This window comes from Triturus cristatus, chromosome 3_2 (genome assembly GCF_964204655.1).
Source record: "Triturus cristatus chromosome 3_2, aTriCri1.1, whole genome shotgun sequence".
NCBI lineage: Eukaryota > Metazoa > Chordata > Amphibia > Caudata > Salamandridae > Triturus > Triturus cristatus.
This window is the reverse complement of record NC_140584.1, coordinates 622,309,591-622,330,846: the sequence shown is the minus strand read 5'-3', so window position 1 is coordinate 622,330,846 and position 21,256 is coordinate 622,309,591. Positions and strand designations below refer to the sequence as shown.

Sequence of the window (21,256 nt, the reverse complement as noted above, 5' to 3'; positions counted from 1 at the left end):
CTTTTAACCTTAGCTTAACACATTCTCACTCCTTCAAGGGCACACTACTCTATAGGCCTCCAGGAGCTAGACACGCTTTTTTCCCTTCCTTGGGAAATGTACTGGAAGAGGCCCTTCTGTGTGATTCATACACTATTCTGGGTGACTTTAACTTCCATCTTGAACTCTCTAATGACCCAGAGACAGCTAGACTATTGGAATTTATGGACACCGCAGAGCTCACACAGTATGTGAGAGGACCCTCCCATCTAGCAGGTCATACTTTGGATGGTGTTTTCTCTAATCACCCAGGGCTGTTTTTTGTGGGACTACTTCCCTTGGTCCGGTCTGATCATGCAGCGGCTATATTTGATTTGAGTTTGGAGAGTCAGATGCTTAAATGCAGGGACTCCAAAGAACGGATCGAAATTAGAGCTTGGAGCAGGGTTGATGCGAGAACCCTGCATGAAGCCCTGACCACTTCAGCTGGCCATGTAGCACCAGGCACTGAAGAAGTGGTAGCATCATACACTAAATGGCTCTCGCAAGTATGCGAGTAGCTAGCCCCTTGAAAATGTATTATCATGAAAAGAGCTTTCCCCTCAGCCCCTTGGTACACAGCTGAAATAAAAAAGCACAAGTGCATGTGTAAACGGCTGGAGCAGAATTGGAGGAAAGGGTACCTAGACACTGACAGAGAACTATATAAAGCCAACCTGCAAAGATATAAGTTAGAGGTCCGGTTGGCCAAACAGGCATACTACTCATCGCAAATAGAATTGGCAAAGAACTCATCCAGAGAGCTCTTTTATACGGTGTCCAAGCTGGCTACTCTGAGACCTCCCACGATCCAGTCTTTCCCCGAGCTCTGTGAAGAGATCGCCACGTTTTTTTCTAACAAAGGTCACAAATATTTTTCCTGACCTTGCTGATCAAAATAAGGTAGCCCCGGCAGAAGATATTGATTTGGAACACACAAATTTTCCAGTGGTGACAATGAAGGATTTTAATCCTATGACGGTGCAGGATACCTTGAACCTGCTAACTGGTGCAAAATTAGGTTCACCACTGGACCCATGCCCTTTGAAAATTATTAAAATGGCCCCTGTCCCCATTGCATGCTGTCTTACCGCTATTTTTAACGGTATGTATGAATATGGACTTTTTCCTAAACTTTGGAAAATGGCTTCCATTCTACCTCTTTTAAAAAAGCCCAGCCTTGACCCACTTGATCTCAACAACTTCTGGCCAATCTCCCGCCTTCCTCTTCCCGCGAAGATTGTGGAAAAGGCCATGAATAGTCAACTCAGTTAATTCCTGAAGAATGCACAAGTGCTGGACTCTTCCCAACATGGTTTTAGAGAGGGATATAGTAATGAGTCGGCCTTGATAAAAGCCACAGAGGAGATCAGTTCTGCCCTGGATCAGGGAGGCAGAGCAGCCCTGATCCTGTTAGATCTTTCAGCCGCATTTGATACTGTCCATCATGGGAGGTTGATGGACCGTTTAAAACAATGTGGTGTAATCGGCAAAGCCTGGGAGTTGCTGAATTCTTTTCTAACTGATAGAAGTCAGATAGTAGCATTGGGGAAATCTCAATCAAAACCTTTCTCACTGCCATGTGGCATCCCGCAGGGGTCCTCCCTAAGCCCGACTCTTTTTAATGTATATGTTTCATCCTTGGCACCATCCATTAGGGCGTTCGGGTTTGGGATCACCTCGTATGCAGACGATACACAAATTGTGGTAGCACTATTACCTGGTAAAGAAACCGAGCTGGACAGCCGTTTCCAGTCGTGCATGGAAAAAGTCGGACGATGGATGGCAGGTAACTGCCTGAGGCTGAACTCGGATAAAACCGAGTTGATGTTGTTTGGAAACAACCCCAGTTTTTGGACCCCTTCATGGTGGCCGTTTTCAGTGGGGTCTCTGCCCATTCCAGCAAAAAAAGTAAAAAACTTGGGGATACTGTTAGATGAAAAACTCTCTATGGAAGCTCAGGTTAATGCGGTTGTTTCTAAAACAAGGTACGCTCTAAGAATAGTGAGAAAAGTATTAAACCTCTGTCCGCTGGACGGTCGCAAAACAGTGGTCACGGCCTTGGTGCTATCAAGACTGGACTATTGCAACAGTTTATGTGAGACCGGCCTCGTGGCGTGGGCCCTCCCGACCAGCAAGTTACCCTACAACCACGCCGAACCTCGTGGACACGGCCTTCCGGCTCCCGTGGGCCAACATCCCGAGGGCCGACCAGATCCCCAACACGCATGCCCGGCCGAGGGAGAACGAAACCCCCACCCCAAACCAGACCGAGAGGCGCCGACCCTGTCACACCTCTGGTCTCTCCCCCGAGGGAGGTTTCGATGGACCACCAGGCCCCCGGTGAGCGGGCGCCTCGCCTGCTGGTTGTCTGGAGTCCCTCCCAGACCCACCTGAACAGATCAAAGGGCCAAGCGACAGGAAACCCCGTCATACCGCCCCCCAGGCACCAGACCCCTCTCCGCGAGGACTCCGGACTTCAAAGAGGAGGGGGAGTATAACAAGGGGTGCGGAAAGGACGGGAGCAGAGAAGACCTGGACTGACGAGAGCCTGCTGACCTGGTCGCGGCTTGATCGCTCACCGAACAGAAGAACGCTACCCGAACTCTGAACCACCTGAGCCCTGCGGACGCTGTCGCGGCTCCCCGAACTCTGAACCATCTGAGCCCTGCTGACGCTGTCGCGGCTCCCCGAATTCTGAACCATCTGAGCCCTGCTGACGCCGTCGCGGCTCCCCGAATTCTGAACTATCTGAGCCCTGCTGACGCCGTCGCGGCTCCCTGAACTACGACCCTCCGGTGCCTGCTGAGTGACTCGCGGCCCGCTCCTCCAAGAGAATCGGCAAAGATTGCCAAGAGAAACAACATCCCCTCAGTTCGAGGATTGAGAGCTGTGCGCCGGATACCTCGCAGAGACACTAATTCAAAGACTGTCCCGCTACCCCTTTTCCTCCTCACGAGATCGCTGCCGCTTGTGGCATTAATTCTGCATCTGCCTGCCGGATCATAAAGATCCCTGACAACAACCGATAAAAGCATATTGTCTTATAACGACTTACTGTGTGGTGTCCCTCTATCCGAAGAGAGAGTAAGCGCAGCGTGTGCGATCCTAGGTGCGAGACCCTTCCAGGAAGGGCCTCCCTGCTCTTGCTCGGCCTAACTCTGGGTAAGGTGGGCCTCCGGGTAGTCGGGAACACATTCCGCAGCCTCCCCGGGGAACGCCTTCCAACATTTGATGGCAGGCGACGGGATACGAGCCAACACCTAGAGATCGTGCAGTAGACGGCTTACGCACTACCAAGAAGAAATGGAAGGAGAAACTTCCCTAGGTGCCGCAGGCACCAACCCGAGCACGGCATTTCAAAAGGACCAGTTAGAATCTTATACGCACCGAGAACTGAAACAATTTTGCAAAGACTTTGGAATCGCTACCACCGGACTAAGCACGAAAGAGGACTTTCAGGGGGCATTAAAAACCTGGATCGAGGCAGGAACTCCCCGGACACAAACAGAAAGAGAGCCTCCCAACGAACCACGAAGCACCCCGGGGAGGAACGGCGCCCCCGAGGGGGGCCTATCCCCAGAGGAACTAGCGGACCGAGAAAGAGGTCGCAACCACGAACTGGAACTAGCAAAATTAAAAATCGAAGGAGAGATAAAACTGGCGGAAAAAAAACTGGCGGTGGAACAGTTACGCCTACAAGGAGAACTAGAGGAAAAGAAATGACAGAGAGAACACGAAGAAAAGAAACTCCAACTAGAGCACGAACGTAGCCTAAAAGAAATCGAGCTCAAGGCTAAGAAGGCGGAGGCCCGACCCTCGGAAACCCAACCCATCTCCTCCACCGTGGAACCAAAGGTCCACATCCCCAAAGATGTGGTGAAAGAATACTATAAGAACGACGACATTCAGCAATGGTTCAAGGCCTACGAAGTCGCCATGACCTCCCACCGAGTCCCGCAGAAAGACTGGGGGGCTGGGCTGTGGGGCCGGTTCCTGAGCGAGGGGAGAGATACCCTGCTGGACCTGCCCTCCACGGTGATGAACTCCTACAGTCACATGAAAGAGGCCCTGGTAGCCAGATATGGGCTCACCCCTGAAATGTACCGGCAACGGTTTAGAGACTGCAAAAAGATACCCGGTACCACCTGGGTGGAGTACGTGAACTTTTACAGCCGGGCCTTGGATGGATGGATCAAGGGCAGCAAGGTCTCCACCTTTGAGGAGCTGTTCGACCTAATCGCATGGGAACACTTGGCCGCTAATTGCTTCGTAGAGCTGCGCCAGCACCTCCTGGACAGCAAACTCACAGACCCTCGAAAACTGGCCGTCGAGGCTGACCGGTGGGTGAACACCCAGGCCTCCCGGGGCCCCGTGGGAGACTACGGTCGCCACAGTCAGGGACCCCCCCGCCAGAGGGGCGGAGGGAATCAAGGCCGGCAAAGGGAGCTCCCGGGGGGATCCCCGCTCAGCCCTCCCAGAGGACAATCTCCGCCCTTTCCAGCTCCACATCCGGCCAGCACCGGGCCACCAGGGAGGCCGGGGCCCCGAGTGAGGATCACCTGTTTCCGCTGCCAACAGACCGGACACTATGCCAGTGACCCTCAGTGTCCCCTGTACCAGCGGACCGCCACAACAACCCCGCCGGCTCGACAGATGGCCTCTGTAGCCCTGGGGGAAGAGATGGAAGACTCCGAAGAATGGGAACCAGCCGCCATGGCCTTGGTCTGCCTAGGGGACCGGGAGATGGTCCCCGGAACGTCCCTGCCCGCCAACACGAAGAAGTACCGACAGCAGCTAACGGTCACCGCATCGAGGGGCTCCGGGACACGGGGGCGAGTGTCACGGCGGTTCATTGTCACCTGATTTCCGAAGATCAGATCCTGCCTGACGCCTTTTGCCCCGTCATATCATCAGACAATTCCGAGAGCCTCTGCCGGATGGCCCTAGTCCCCTTCGAATGGGGGGGAGTCACCGGCAAGTTAAAGGTAGCGGTCCGAACCTCCCAGCCCGTGGACTGCCTCCTGGGCAACGACCTTGAGAACTCCCCGTGGGGACAAGTGGAACAATTGGCCCACCTCGAGATGATGGGCCTACCCGAGTGGGTATGCGCCACCACGCGCTCGATGACTCTCAGGGCGCCTTCCTCCGAGGGGGGAGAGGCCATGCCACTGAGCACCGCCACCATCCCCGAGATCCAGAATACACCACCAGAGGCCAACGACCCCCTTCTGGACGAACCAACCGCTCCCGACGAAGGATCAGTGCCTTCCGACCCCGAAACCCTGACCAAACTCGGGGACTTGCCAGAACTGGCCCCGTGGCCCTGCGAAGGGGGCCCCTCCCGTGAAGAGTTCTGCCAAGAACAATCCACCTGCCCGTCCCTCATTGGACCCCGACAACAGGCCGAGGCCCAAGCAGCAGGCGACCGGACTGGCACCCACTGGGTATACTGGGAGAACAGACTGCTGTACAGCGAACAGAAGTCGGCCGAGTTGGGATCGGCCCGAGTACTAGTGGTACCCCTACGCTTCCGAAGTCTTCTCCTGGGCCTGGCCCATGATGTACCCCTGGCCGGACACTTAGGCCAAGATAAGACCTACCAACGACTCGTCACCCACTTCTATTGGCCCAAGATGCAAGCAAATGTGGAGGCCCACTGCAAGTCCTGCCCCACGTGCCAGGCCAGCGGAAAGAGTGGGGGCAAGCGCAAGGCTCCGCTCCAACCCTTCCCCGTCGTCAGTACCCCTTTTGAGCGGGTAGGAATCGACATTGTAGGACCACTGGACCCCAAGACCGCCCAGGGCCACCGGTTCATCCTCGTCCTGGTGGATCATGCCACCCGTTACCCCGAAGCCATCCCTCTCCGCACCGTGACAGCCCCCGTGGTGGGCCGGGCCTTGATGGGGATCTTCTCCCGCATGGGGTTCCCCCGCGAAGTCGTGAGTGACCGGGGTACGAACTTTATCTCCCGATATATGAAGTCCCTCTGGCAGCAGTGCGGAGTATCGTGCAAATTCACCACCCTGTACCACCCCCAAGGAAACGGCCTAGTCGAGCGCTTTAACAAAACACTGAAAGGGATGATCATGGGCCTCGAGGAACCCCTACGCCGGAGGTGGGACGTCCTCCTCCCCTGCCTCCTGTTCGCCTACCGGGAGGTTCCCCAAAAATCCCTGGGATTCAGCCCATTTGAACTACTATATGGACACCCCGTCTGGGGACCCCTGAGCATGGTCAAGGAGGGGTGGGACACAACCCCCCGGGGGACCCCTCCGGATGTGTTCCGATACATCTTGGCGCTCCGCAACCAGACCCGGAAATTCAGCGAACTCGCAGAAGCGAACCTCGAGGCTAGTCAGGAAGAAATGAAGCGCTGGTATGACCAGAATGCTACGCTGGTCGAGTTTCAGCCGGGCCAACAAGTCTGGGTCATGGCCCCGGTGAGACCCTGCGCCCTCCAAGATAAATGGACTGGACCCTTCAAGGTGGTCGAGCGGAAGAGCCAAGTCACCTATCTCGTCGATGTACAGTCCCCGCGGAACCCCCTCCGGGTCCTCCACGTGAACCGCCTCAAACCTCACTTTGTACGGACAGAATTGAGTTTACTCCTGGCCACCGACGATGGGGCCGAAGAAGACACCGAGCCCCTTCCAGACCCCCTGGGGGCGAAAGAGACCGATGGGTCCGTGGAGGGAGTGAAACTGTCAACCGCCCTCACAGCCCAACAGTCCGACGACTGCCGCCAGCTACTAGGGCAGTTCGCGGACCTCTTCTCCCTGACCCCTGGGGTCACCAACTGGTGTGTCCACGACGTGAACACCGGCGGCAGCCCGCCAGTGAGACATCGGGCCTACCGGGTCCCTGATCGGGTCCGAACCTGCATCCAGACCGTGGTGGCGAAGATGCTAGCCCTCGGGGTGATTGAACTCTCCGACAGCCCCTGGGCCAGCCCGGTAGTCCTGGTTCCGAAAGCAACTACCCCGGGTGTTGCCCCCGAGCTGAGGTTTTGCGTGGACTACCGAGGACTCAATGCGGTCACCCGAGCGGACGCTCACCCTATCCCCCGTGCCGACGAGCTCATTGACCGCCTTGGGGCCGCTCGCTACCTCAGCACCTTCGACCTGACTAGTGGATACTGGCAGATTGCCCTCACCGAGGGAGCCAAGGAGCGCTCCGCCTTCTCCACCCCGGATGAGCACTACTGCTTTAGGGTGATGCCGTTTGGAATGAAGAATGCCCCGGCCACCTTCCAGCGGCTGGTGAACAGGGTCCTGTCCGGACTAGAGGGGTTCAGCGCAGCATACCTCGACGACATAGCAGTCTTCAGCTCCCAATGGACCGAGCACCTCCAGCACCTCCGTCAAGTCCTGCTGGCTCTGCGCCGGGCCGGCCTCACCATCAAAGCCAGCAAATGCCAAATTGGGCACGGCTCCGTAACCTATCTGGGGCACCAGGTGGGAAGTGGGCAGGTCGCCCCCCTCCAGCCGAAGATCGACGCCATCCTGTCCTGGGAACCCCCCGCAACCCAAACGGAAGTCCGGGCCTTCCTGGGCCTCACCGGCTACTACCGAAGGTTTATCAAGAACTATGGCAGCATCGCAGGCCCCCTCACCGAACTAACCTCCAAAAAACACCCCAAGAAAGTACACTGGACTCCCTCCTGCCAGAAGGCGTTCGACACCCTCAAGGCCGCCATGTGCGCAGCTCCAGTGCTCAAAGCACCCGACTACGCCCAGGAGTTTGTGGTCCAGACGGACGCCTCGGAACACGGCATCGGGGCAGTCCTCTCCCAGTTCGACGACAAGGGCATAGATCGGCCCATAGCCTTCATCAGCCGAAGGTTGCTGCCCCGGGAACAGCGGTGGAGCACCATTGAGAGGGAGACCTTCGCAGTAGTCTGGGCCCTCAAAAAGCTACGACCCTACCTGTTCGGAACCCACTTCCGAGTACAAACGGATCACCGCCCCTTGCGGTGGCTGATGCAGATGCGAGGGGAAAACCCCAAGTTGCTACGCTGGTCCATCTCCCTCCAAGGGATGGATTTCACGGTGGAACATCGCCCCGGGACGGACCACGCCAACGCGGACGGCCTGTCCCGATTCTTCCGCTTCAGCGAGGAGAACCCCCAAGTGGATGGGTAGTTCTCCCCGCCTTTCAGCTGGGGGGGGGCACGTGTGAGACCGGCCTCGTGGCGTGGGCCCTCCCGACCAGCAAGTTACCCTACAACCACGCCGAACCTCGTGGACACGGCCTTCCGGCTCCCGTGGGCCAACATCCCGAGGGCCGACCAGATCCCCAACACGCATGCCCGGCCGAGGGAGAACGAAACCCCCACCCCAAACCAGACCGAGAGGCGCCGACCCTGTCACACCTCTGGTCTCTCCCCCGAGGGAGGTTTCGATCGACCACCAGGCCCCCGGTGAGCGGGCGCCTCGCCTGCTGGGTGTCTGGAGTCCCTCCCAGACCCACCTGAACAGATCAAAGGGCCGAGCGACAGGAAACCCCGTCACACCGCCCCCCAGGCACCAGACCCCTCTCCGCGAGGACTCCGGACTTCAAAGAGGAGGGGGAGTATAACAAGGGGTGCGGAAAGGACGGGAGCAGAGAAGACCTGGACTGACGAGAGCCTGCTGACCTGGTCGCGGCTCGATCGCTCACCGAACAGAAGAACGCTACCCGAACTCTGAACCACCTGAGCCCTGCGGACGCTGTCGCGGCTCCCCGAACTCTGAACCATCTGAGCCCTGCTGACGCTGTCGCGGCTCCCCGAATTCTGAACCATCTGAGCCCTGCTGACGCCGTCGCGGCTCCCTGAACTACGACCCTCCGGTGCCTGCTGAGTGACTCGCGGCCCGCTCCTCCAAGAGAATCGGCAGAGATTGCCAAGAGAAACAACATCCCCTCAGCTCGAGGATTGAGAGCTGTGCGCCGGATACCTCGCAGAGACACTAATTCAAAGACTGTCCTGCTACCCCTTTCCCTCCTCACGAGATCGAGTTGTGGCATTAATTCTGCATCTGCCTGCCGGATCATAAAGATCCCTGACAACTACCGATAAAAGCATATTGTCTTATAACGACTTACTGTGTGGTGTCCCTCTATCCGAAGAGAGAGTAAGCGCAGCGTGTGCGATCCTAGGTGCGAGACCCTTCCAGGAAGGGCCTCCCTGCTCTTGCTCGGCCTAACTCTTGGTAAGGTGGGCCTCCGGGTGGTCGGGAACACATTCCGCAGCCTCCCCGGGGAACGCCTTCCAACAGTTTATATTTGAACATCCAACAAAAGCTGTTGCACAAGCTCCAGATGCTCCAAAATGCCGCAGCTAGACTCCTCACTGGTACCCCAAAATTTGCCTCGATCTCCAGTGTGATAAAAAAACTGCACTGGCTCCCGGTCAGAAATCGGGTTCACTTCAAATCACTATGTATAGTGTTCAAGGCATTGCATGGAGAAGGATCGGACCACCTCAAAAGCCAATTCCAATGGTACAAACCTATGCGCATGCTTCGTTCTTCTGAAGCAAAACTGATCGCTGTTCCGCCAATAAAAAAAAAGCCCACTGGGGTGGTCGAAGTTTTACCTTCTGTGCCGCAAAGGCCTGGAATGAGCTCTCATTCCATCTGAAAAATGCAAAGAATCTGCTAAGCTTCAGAAAAGACCTGAAGACCTGGCTTTTTGATAAATAATCCCGCTTGGCCTGGCCTTGTTTTGAGAGAAGTGTTTTAGCGCCAGGACACCTTTGGGTAATCGTGCGCTCTATAAATCACTCTAACATAACATATATACCTTATAACCTGTTTTGTTTTATTTAACATTCCTGTACATTGATTTAAACACTTGTATGATTTACTGTACATCTGCGTATGATGAAGGTATCAAAGCACTTTACATAAGTACTAGTTCCATTACAGAAATCGCCTGGTGGGTGATAATGTGCTGCAGGCGCGCAACACCCATTGGGCTCACCGGGCTTCAGCCCCCCCCCCCCGTCATGTGTGTCAGCCCGGCTGAGACAGCTTCACGGGCTGGCGTCCGTCTAATTGCAGCCGCACCCGAGTACTTCACGGGTCTTTAAAAGACCATTTACTCGTTAATGAGGCTTTTGTTGTGTTTTCACCTCTTCTTACAGCCATTCTGCCTATGGCTGGAAGACTTAGCCACCCAGAAATCTTTTTCAGCCCCCCCCGAAATTTGCTCTAGTTGCCCGCCTGATGTGCTGCATGGCTAAACACTTATAAGGTCCCAAAGGCGAGACCTATTGGCTATTCCAGGGCTTGTTTTAAGTATGTGTAGAGCGTTAAAGACAGGTGCCATGTTGACGTTGTCCGGCGTAGTAAGGGATGGGGGTGTGAACCCATGCATCCGGTTTTCATTGTCTGGGTTAGGGCGCCGAGTGCAACCAACAGCAGTTAAGCAAGCATTGGCTTGCACAGGGAGCTGTAAAGAGCATGGCCTCGAGTTGTGTTTGTGCAGGATAGGGCGCTCTAGGAGGAGGCAGCAGGTTAGCACATTCTGGGTGGGGAGTCTGTCTTCAGAGCAGGCCCCACGCTTCCCTGTAGTTGAGAGCCACTTTTCCAGCCCCCGGTACATACAGCGCGCTTAAGCTCCCTTGACAGTTAGCGGGACAGGCAGAGATGCCATTAAACACATTAGCTCAGCTCCGTTTGCGGAGGGCCTGTCAGCCGGATGCGCTGTGCAAGCAGCGGGGGGCGTGGAGGGAGGGGTGCTGGGAGCTGTTGATAGGTGGGTGGGAGTTACAGCAGAGGGAAGATAAAAGGGCTTGGAAGAGCTGCAATCAGGCTGTCAAGAATAGGTGCTTCGCCCCACCCCACACCTCCAGGACGGCTGGGGCTCCCCGGCCCCTCCCGGTGCCGCTGTTCATTATTCCAGGATCCCCCCTGCCCTGATTACACGATGAGAACCACATAGCGCGCGCATGACTCATCCGGAGCCCCTCGCTTCTTACTAGGAGATTGAAAACACTTGGAGAGAGGCTGACAGGAGACCCTCCCACCCTCTCCGAACGCAGCCCCAGATATGAAATCCCTTTAATTAAGCGGGGGCTTTCCGAGAAACGCGCCAGGCGCTCTCCCAAGATAGCAGCGGGGAGGCCGCTCGCCTTCAGGGCCCAGCCAGGCCTGCCGTCACGGGAGGATCTCCTCCGTCACTAAAGGCCTGGAAATGTCACTCGCCTTCCGTCCCCCAGGGATATCCCTCTTGTCATTGTCCGGGACAGATGCCCTTCAGTTGCGTCCTCTATGTGGAGAAGTTCCTTAAGCATTCCAGCTGCCAGCCTGTTCTGGCAGCAGGCAGTGACGTACTGCAAAACGATGTGGCTTCCAAGCAAATATTGTGAGGGGCCTTGAGCATCTAGTCACCTGCGGCATACCTAAGCAACTATAAACGTGACCTAAGGCCTTTTCTCTTGGGCCTGGGGCATAATGGGGCATCCAAACACCGGGAGGTCTGCCCCTTTTTGGGAGAGTGGAGCAATCCAACTATGTCATTTGTGAGCCCAAAATAGCCACGCTTATATTGGTGAGGTAATTGGGCTCCCTGCCACCATTTTAAGTACAGGTGACCTGGGGGGATGGTGGCAGAGGGTTTTAGGTGTTTTCCCCCACCCGCCCATCCCCAATAAATAGCTTTTGCTCTCTGTGGTTAATTGCCTTTCTTCTGTTTGGTCTAATTATCGAGACAGGTGCGCCAGAGGAATTCATGTCAGGGGCTCCTATACGATCCAGGCACAAATATGAATCTTCAGGACTTTGAAACATCTGATGGAGACAACATAACAGTAGACAAAACCATTTGGCCATTAATTTGTTGCAGAGCGGGATAGCCCCGGGCCTAGATAAGCTCCTGGGAGATGTGTATAAAGCTGAACCCATTATATGGGGCCCTCTGCTCCGAAAAGTCTTTAACACCATCTTATTTGGGGGAGCTATTCCGGAAACCTGGCGGGGCGCCGAAATTATTCCCATCCACAAAAAGGGTGACAAAGGGTCGCCGGGAAACTATAGGCCCATCAGCTTAATAGATGTTTCCCCCCAAAAATTTTGTAAAATCATTTTGACCAGAATCCACAATTGGATTGAGGAAAATAATGTTTTATCTGACTTACAGGCAGGATTTAGGGTTTCCACAAGCACCACTGATCAAGTCTTTAGATTCCTCCTTTTAATATAGAAGGAAGTTACCATCAGATGAGGACACTTATATGAGGTGTGGACCTAAAAACGGCCTTTGACTCTATAGATCGGTCCCAACTTTGGTTGGCATTGAGTGAATGACACCTATGCCAAGGTCAGGTGGAACTCCGATGGCAGCCTGACCAATGACATATTGGTCCGGAAAGGTGTGTGCCAAGGTTGCTTCCTTGCCCCTACATTATTTACCCTCTACATTGATGGTCTAATTGGTGAACTCTATAATTGTGGTGATGACCCCCGAAACTGGCAGGCAGCGCAGTGCCTTGTCTGCTTTTCGCAAACGACACACTGCTTATTGCTAGACCACCTTGAGGAATTCAAAACCTCATAAATAAATTTGCTAAAGTCTGCAAAGAAAAGGGCTTAGAAATAAACTGCTCCAAAACTAAATATATGTATTTTAATCCCTACAAATCCAACCAGGGCAAACTCGTGCTGGGCACGCAAATATTGGAGCAAGTCAAGTCCTTCGATTACTTGGGAGTTCGCATCAGCAATAGGCTGGTATGGAATCCGCAGCTGGAAAAGAGTACTTTGACCCTCCAGCATGTAGATTGTGCCATAGTACGTAGGGCTAGGGCTTCCCCCTACCGGCTAATTTCACCTATCCTAGAACTTCATAGGGCAAAAGTTCTAGGAGCGGCCCTATATGGGGCCGAGCTATGGGTGTTGGAAAATCTGACGGACCTAACCCTTGCCGAAAAATACATTTATTAGAGCCATCATGAACCTGCCAGTGAATCCACCTCTCCTGCCGCTAAGACTAGATCTTGGTCTAAAACCTATAGAACACTTTGTCATTCTTAGGGCACTTTTGCTCTGGATAAGGGTACGGACAAGCAACACTCAGGTCCCGTTGAAGGAAGCCATGGTCGAGCTGATTGCCCTGCACAAGCAAACAGGTCGAATCAAGTGGTTCAACAAGATCAAGGCTTGGGTTTTAAAAATAGGGTTGGGGCAGCTCTGGGAGGGACCTGGGACCATTACTAAATCTATGGTCCCCTTGTTAAAAAGAGGTTCTGGGGACTGATGGTCTTGGAAAGCATTGAACACACTGCACATGGCACTTTAACTGCGAGGTTCTTAAATGTTGAAGGTAGTTTTGGTCTCAAAACTTTCCTGGACGATATCGAACCACCCGGGGCACGAGCACTGTATAACCAATTTAGATATGGAACCATTCCTTTAAATGCAAGGAGAAGTAGCTGGGGAAATGTGTCGGTTAATTCATTGTGCCCCTCTTGTCACACTGCTCCCGAGACACTTGAGAATTTTCTCTTTTGTTGTCCCTGCTATGCTGATTTTAGAAAAACGTGGATAGCTCCTGTCTGTCGTATGCTTTCTTTTAGGTGTCCTTTGGAAGCCCCACACATCTTTAAATCAGATACTACAAGCTGGCTAGTGTTTGCTATTTCGAGATTTTTGCTGTTTGCCTGGTGGAAGAGGTCAAAATGTGTTAACCAGTCTCTGAACATTGTTGTGTCTATTTAGCTCAACCTGTTTTTATGATTGATTCTGCTCATTGTGTTTTTTTAGGAAGATTTATAAGTCTGCTTCTTAATGGATATCGCAATGAACATTTTTTTAATGCAATTTTAACTGTTTTTATTCTGATGTACTGTTTTTTATGATGTGAATGATCATATTTTTGATCGAATAAAGTAAAGTATAGGAATTCATGTATAGCTGTTGCTTGAGACAGGTGCTTGTGGTGGCCTGGGAAGCTTGCATACGTTTACAGACATTTGGTTGGTGTTGCCAGTGGTTGAACCACTTGGAAAGGGAGGGTAGGCAGGAAGTTCAAGGCTAAGTATAGGAAGTTTGGTTGCTTAAAGGTTGATACATGCAGTCATAGGCTGTAGGGTAAGTTAAAGTTGAAAAATGTTGAAATGCGGTGTAATGCAAATGAGGTAGTTGCGGGTTGGGGTTTGTCGGGGGACAGTAATCGTGGGGGTAGGAGATTGGATAGTTCATTTGATGTATAGCAAGGCTTTAGTTTTGTAAGGCAGAAGGCCCAGGGCAAGTTTGTGATGTGCACCAGTTTCAATAAGCCTTTTTCACACAACAGAAGTGGTCTGTGCCGCTCCCCTCTCTCCGAATGTGGTTACAGAGAATACCTCTGTTGAGCACCAGTCTTTAACACTGCTTTTCTGGGCCCTTACGTACTACTGCATTCAATTCGTATAACCAAGTATCTCACTTCTTGCTGTCTCCCAAGCTGTTAGGGGGTCGGGAGTGGAACGCGGATACTGTGCGACACACTTAGGCTTGATTTACTCAATGTGCAGTCAGAGCTACACATGTGAAAAATAATAACAAGTTATTTAGCCCTTACAAACGGAGAAGTGGATGCCACATTTCTTTAGGGGGACTGAGCTGAAAGACACAACCTTAAAACAAATGACATTAACAGAACTGACACTCACAGAAGGGCATATATATGTATCACTGAGGAAGCCACTACATAAACAGAAAACAGGTGCTTGAAAACCTCAAGCACTACCCCACAGTTCCTGCAACTTCTACTCAGTTATTCATAGTTTAAGGTGCCACTGAGGGGTATATTCACAAGAGCAATTTTGAGAATGCAAAGAGGTACTGTAGTAGTACTACTTTATATACTCCCAAATGATATTAATTTACCTTTGGGCGGAGATCTCTGCCTGGAATTGGTAAAAACCTTCTGGGCAGAGATTTACAGCCAGGTGTATGTGGAAATCTACGTGTGTAGAAATCTGTGTGTGTAGATTTCCCTTTGTGAACAAGGCCAAAGTCTTCTAGCTGAGATGTGTGCTTAATTCATAACAAGCGATTAGGAAGTCGGAAAAGAAGTACAATAGAATCCTTACTAACTAACTTTCCTGCCTGCTCACTCCCAAATCATCTCCATACTCTACCCTTGTCTCCTTTTTTTCTGCCTTTGCTTCCTCTTTCTTTTCTTTGCTTTCCCCATGACCCAACCCCTTTATCACTATACCTTGCTAATTTAGTCATCTGCAATCTCCCCCTATGTCCTGTCTAGCACTTATTCTTTTCTTTTTATCACAATTTTAATTTCTTGTTCTCATCCTCTTTTACACTTTTTCCAGTGTGTCTCTATTTTCCCAATTTTCTCCTGGTCTTCAGTCTCCTGCTCTCTCTATGAACATGAGTTCCAAGCTAAATAAAGACAGCCTTAATACATGCCAACAACATGGCTCAGTGAGTTAGCATTGACCACTTCCATCTGCTGTCAGTTGCAAGGCACATGTCCTCCTCTCAGGAACACCTACTTCCATCCATCCAAGATCAGCTAAGTAAGTACAAATAACATGGGTATTAGAAACACTTTAGTGTTTAGAAATGTCAGTAGTGCATTAGCAACTATATAAAAGCATGTTATTAAATTTGGAGCTAAATTAGGATAGCAATGAGTAGGTGGTGCAGTGGGACAGGACTAGGGGCAGGTTGATAATTAGCTTGGCCAGAGAAGGGTGGTTAGGCCCCACTAAAGTCAAATACAAAAAATACAAATTGGGAAAGCAATTGCCATTTCGTAGTTCTTCAAACCCCTTCCATCTTAATACCTGTGCTCACATTTACATTTAAAGTTAATGGGCCCGATTCACAGAACTAACTTAAGACAAATCCTAAACTTACTACCATTTTGGTATTCACAGAAGGCACTTACTCATTTCGGTATTCACAGAAGGCACTTACTCATTTCGGTATTCACAGAAGTTAGGAGTCCTAACTTTAGGACTCCTAAATGCCTTCTGTGAATACCGAAAGTCTTAAAATTAGGATTTTTCTCAGTTTAGTGGTAGTATAGTTAGGACTCCTAAGTTTAGGACTCCTAAATGCCTTCTGTGAATACCGAAAGTCTTAAAATTAGGATTTTTCTCAGTTTAGCAGTAGTAAAGTTAGGAGTCCTAACTTTAGGACTCCTAAACTGAGAAAAATCCTAATTTTAAGACTTTCGGTATTCACAGAAGGCATTTAGGAGTCCTAAACTTAGGACTCCTAACTTCTGTGAATACCGAAATGAGTAAGTGTCTTCTGTGAATACCAAAATGAGTAAATACCTTCTGTGAATACGAAAATGGTAGTAAGTTTAAGATTTTGTCTTAAGTTAGTTCTGTGAATCGGGCCCGCTGATTTTTATCCATGTACTTAGATCAGAGCTTAGTGTGCCAAACAATAAGTGCCAGAGCCCAAAGTTTTGCTCAGAAGTCCTTGGCCCACATTACAAATATTGAGGGTGCCGAATTTAGCATCGTACCAAGCCCAGTAGCATTTAATTGACCACACCACACACAGAGCTCTGTAGTGCATGTCTTTATTCTTCAGAGTGCAACAGTTGACTACTTGTATGCTTTGCGTCATGAACTATATTGACCACACCCAGACACACCCAAATGATTGCGTCATCCTGCTACGGAGTCCATCAGGGACCAGAAGGGTCCCACTTTACAAAACACTACATCTCCCTCTCTGTTAAATAAAAAGTATGAATATTACACATATACATCATAGTTCCTCAATGAGTCGTGGTGGTGCTTGAACCAGTCTTCCAGACCTAGTCGTGTGTGGAGCAGGGCCTGCCTCAGGCACCTGGGATGCAGAGGTAGGTGTAGGAGGGGGGCTCTTTGGACTTTCAAGTGGGCAGGTCTCACGTCTAACATTTGGAGCCGACGAACATCGAGGTAGGTTCTTGAAGTCCGACAAATCTCTTGCGGTGGACTTTCCGGAATGATGAGCGGTCACCATAGGTCCTTCACCTGTCACAACCCTCAGGGTTTTTGCATCAAACAGAGCATCAGACATTCTTTTCCAATTTTGCTTGACCAGGACCCGGTCTCCTTCCTTAAAAACCATGCCCCGAGCACATCTGCGTTTATCAGTATAGGTCTTCATTCTGGACCTGCGCAAAGAATCATTTGAACGGATCTCACCCACATTTGTCGACCTATGAGTGGTCCATTGCAGCAATATCGTTCTCATGGCTCGCAAACATCAATTTTGCAAGGCTTTTACCTGTAGTGGACTGGGGAGTTGATTGGTAAGCACGAAGGGCTGAACATAGGGCCAATTTGGGATCACTCCTAGCACAATGCGCTAAACTACTCTCTTTAGGATTCCCATGAAGCTTTCGAATAGACAGTTGGCCTGTGACCAGAGAGGAGTACCTTTCTGATGTTTAACATTCATGTTAGTGAGAATCTCTTTAAACTCTCAGCTGTTGAAAGGTGGACCATTGTCAGAGTTCGGAATGGAGGGGACACCCCATGTTGCTAAAATGTCATTTGATGTCAGAATTAATTCATCATTTGTGGTTGACGACAGGTCTTCAACCAGGAGAAATCGTAAGTACTCATCAACAACTACCATTGGATGATGTCTATTGTTAAGGGATCCAATGAAATCAATTGCAATCATCTCCCACACCTGCTTCAGGAGATCAGACATAACTAATGGATGCTGCATTGTTGTTAGAGACAAGCAGTTGCACAAATGACAGGTCTTCAATTTTCTTTCAACTCTTTCGTCAAGGCGAGGAAAACACACACGGTCTCAAAGAGCTCTCTTGGTGGCGACAATGCCACAATGACCCTCATTGGCTAGTTCAATGACTTGGCTCTCTGAAATGTCAGTTCTGGAACCTCATAATATATTGCCTTATTGTGTGACAGAGTTCCCCGCTCACATTTTTAAAGTTTTGGTATTCAAAGTCATCAGAGGTCGATTGTGTTTCTTTCAGGATTGCTGAGCAAAAATGTCTTTAAGAACACACAGATCTCTATCTCTATTTGTAGCACCAAGAATTTTCTCATTTGAAAGAGCTACAGATATTCTTGACTTGACTATGAAACTAGCATAAGTCTCAGCCGCTTTTGATGTTGTACTGTGACACTGTACTGGCACTCATAAAATGTAGTCAGTTGGATTTTTATCTTTCCCTGGTCTATGCACAATAGTGTAATCATACTTGCAAACCTCACCTCTCGATGCAAGGGGACATCTTGGCTTTCGGATTCCCAAAAATGGTAAGTAGAGTTTGGTGATCAGTGACAAGTGTGAAGTGTTTTCTCATAGAAATACATGAAAGTGTTGACAAGCCCTCACCACACCTACACTTTCTTTCCCAGTTAGGGAATAAGAAGATTCGGTCTGCGACAGACTCCAGCTCACATAAGCCACAATGGGCCTTTGAGTGTTGTCGTGTCCACTGTGATAGGCAAGGATTGTACCTAAGTACACTAGGCTGGTATCTACTACAATCTCAGTCTGAAGTTTTGGTTCAAAATAGACCATTTCAATAGCATTCTCAATTGCATTTTTGATTTTCTTAAAGCTTTGGTCGCATTCAGATGACCACTTGAGGAGATGGGTTTGCAGAAGTTGCAGGCGCTGATTATCCAGTCCAAGTGGGGGTCCTGTACTCCTGAGGGCACAACAGCACCTCTTCTGTGGTCCCATGAGCCCTGTTCAGCAACCGCAGCAACTTCAAGATTTTGACCAGGTACATAAGTACAGGCTGTTTACACCACAACTGAAGGAAAGTCTGCTGAATTTAATGCAGATTGCAGCTCATAATTTGATACAGAACACCAATATTGATAACGGACAGAAGAGTATAGATGGGCCTATCCAGCGATTTGAACAAAGTCTAGAGGAGTTCCACGGTCTATGTGACCAGCTGGACCTTTGCTTGACACTGGCTTACAAGTGTCTTTTCCAGAACTGCGACAGTTCCAAGTGCTCACCAACCCTGGTAATAACAGCCACCAAGCCAGATGCTGTGGAGACGGAGAACCTACCATGCACTCAGTACCTCAGCATGATGAAATCTCAGATCTCCTGTGCCAAAGTCATTCACAATGCCCTGCTGGAGTGTTCCAAAAAGATAACTGCCAAAATGCCCCATACCCAAGGCAGCCTGTGAGGCAATGGTACTTGGTCGTTTGATATAGACTGCCAGAATAGACATGGGCCTTGCTACAGCAAGTGTGCACATCTTAGACATTTTTGAGGTATTAATGAGCCCTCAATGTCCCTGTTCAACCAAGGGAAACAAAATAAAATTGGGACCCTGTGTAGTTGGGTAACACTGAAAAGTGTCTCCATAAATAAAAGTGACTGAGAGAGAACCTCCATCTTTGGTCTACTACACTAGAGCACCTTTTTGGGGATGATGGAATTTTGTTGTAAGGACCACTGAAGTTGGATGTTCTTGAAAAAATCCATTTGGTTTTACAATGTCAGACATACCGCTTTGGTTAACATTTCCAGCACTTAAAAATACACATTGTCAATATTTCCCCCCCCAAAAAACAGGTCAGCACTTGAACAAAGCGTCTTTTTTTGTCAAGACTCTCAACGGGTTCGTAACCCTCGTCTGAAGGATGGTATCAAGCTGTTCCTTTAGTTCTTTAAATTTGGCCATTCTCTCCTGCTGTTTCTCCAGTTCTACCACACTGCTCATGCCCTCCTCTATGATCTTCATCTCTGCTTCTCTTTGGGCAACCTCTTCTCTATACTGCCGATTTCTAAAACACACCCTGCTAGTAATGGTCCCCCTTAGGTATGCCTTCAAGGAGTACCAGACTATGGGGGTCTAGGCTGACCCCACGTTATGGCCCAAAAAGTCCTTTATCTCGCGGCTTAGATGCTTAATCTCCTCCATATCTAAGAGCAGCGTGCCATCAAGAGGCCAGACTCTGCCACTCTGCCTATTTTTCAGATCCAAATCAAGTAATACCCCTGACTGATCAGACAAATGTGCCGTCAAATAGCCAATGCCTTTGACTTTCCCCCTTAAACTATGGCTGACCAGAACATAGTCAATTCTTGATTTATGGCCATAATTCCCATTGTAGTAGGAAACTCCTAACTGATGGCCAGATCTATCTCTCCAGACATCACTAAGTCCTGTCTGCTTCATCATTGAGTGGAGATATGATCGAGATTTAGATGGTATCATGGCTCTGCTGTTTGGTGATTTGTCAAATTTGGGGTCCAATACGATGTTAAAATCAAATCGCCTGCCATGATTAAGGGGTCTGGGAAATCTAACAGGTTTTCAAAAATTGCTTTTAAGGGGCTAGGATCCTCATGAATTGGGCCGTAATAGCCTACCAGAGTGAAAAGAGAGGATAATTATCTTGAGAATGACCCACCCACCGCCAGTATCAACTGTAAAATCTAATAGGCGTGCTTTAGCTTGTTTTTTAATTAATACGGCTACTCCTCTAATATTAGCACTTTGATTGGTGCAGATCATATGTTCAACCCATTTGAATTTCTTGAATACTTCAGTTAATTCGTCTTTCACCAGGTGAGTCTCTTGCAGGATAATAACCTGCGCGGGGGAGTCCCTAATGTATTGTAAACAAAATTCTCTCCTTCGCTTAACATGCAAGCCGTTCACATTCCATGATTTCAACGGAACCATTCTCACGGTGGTTTGACCTTAAGGTACATACAAAGTATAAAGAAAAGAGGTCGCCACAACCAGACCCAAATGTTTAAAACTGGAATGACTAGGACAGCTGAAGTAAGCGGACAAACTAAGGTAAATGAGGAATTTTGGGGGATTTTTCCCACATGCCCCTTCCCCACCTCCCCCCCTCTGATCCCCTCCCTGGAGAACCCACCCCATTATTGTCCTAGACTGATAGAAGTCCTATCTGCTACACTCGGAGGTGGCTCGCCTCCCTGTCCCTCTTTTAGAAAAAGAAAAAAACAGAACTCGAACCACAGCGATTAAATTTATATCTATATATTTCTATTTGTGACTATGTGTATCTATTCTATATAGGCTAGAGTAATATACCCCCACCACTTGCACCCTCCCCACAGAATTGGGTGCCTTAGATAGGAGAAGAGGCATTCCAGACCAAGCGTCCCCTTTCTTAATGCTCTCCAAAAGCTCATCTGCCTCTTTTTGCGACCTTAAGTTATGCTTCTTGTTCTTGTGCATAACCTTTAGGGACGCTGGGAACTTAAGCTGGGCCACTGCCCCTAGCTTTTTTTTAATTCCTATT

At 50.1% G+C, this 21,256-nt stretch overlaps 1 pseudogene; it reads left to right on the top strand.

Annotated features, from left to right (window-relative positions):
- Nucleotides 1–1,796: 1,796 nt before the first annotated feature.
- LOC146857844 (mediator of RNA polymerase II transcription subunit 29 pseudogene) lies at nucleotides 1,797–19,155 on the top strand (annotated as a pseudogene).
- Nucleotides 19,156–21,256: the final 2,101 nt, after the last annotated feature.